Source organism: Terrapene carolina, unplaced genomic scaffold, assembly GCF_002925995.2.
Source record: "Terrapene carolina triunguis isolate 2854851 unplaced genomic scaffold, T_m_triunguis-2.0 Scaffold41484, whole genome shotgun sequence".
Classification (NCBI taxonomy): domain Eukaryota; kingdom Metazoa; phylum Chordata; order Testudines; family Emydidae; genus Terrapene; species Terrapene triunguis.
The window spans coordinates 34-245 of NW_020705835.1; positions in this window are offsets into that span (position 1 = coordinate 34).

Sequence of the window (212 nt, forward strand, 5' to 3'; positions counted from 1 at the left end):
TCTTAAATATCTCCGGAGATGGAGATTCCACAACCGCCCTAGGCAATTTATTCCAGTGTTTAACCACCCTGACAGTTAGGAACTTTTTCCTAATGTCCAACCTAGACCTCCCTTGCTGCAGTTTAAGCCCATTGCTTCTTGTTCTATCCTCAGAGGCTAAGGTGTACAAGTTTTCTCCCTCCTCCTTATGACACCCTTTTAGATACCTGAAA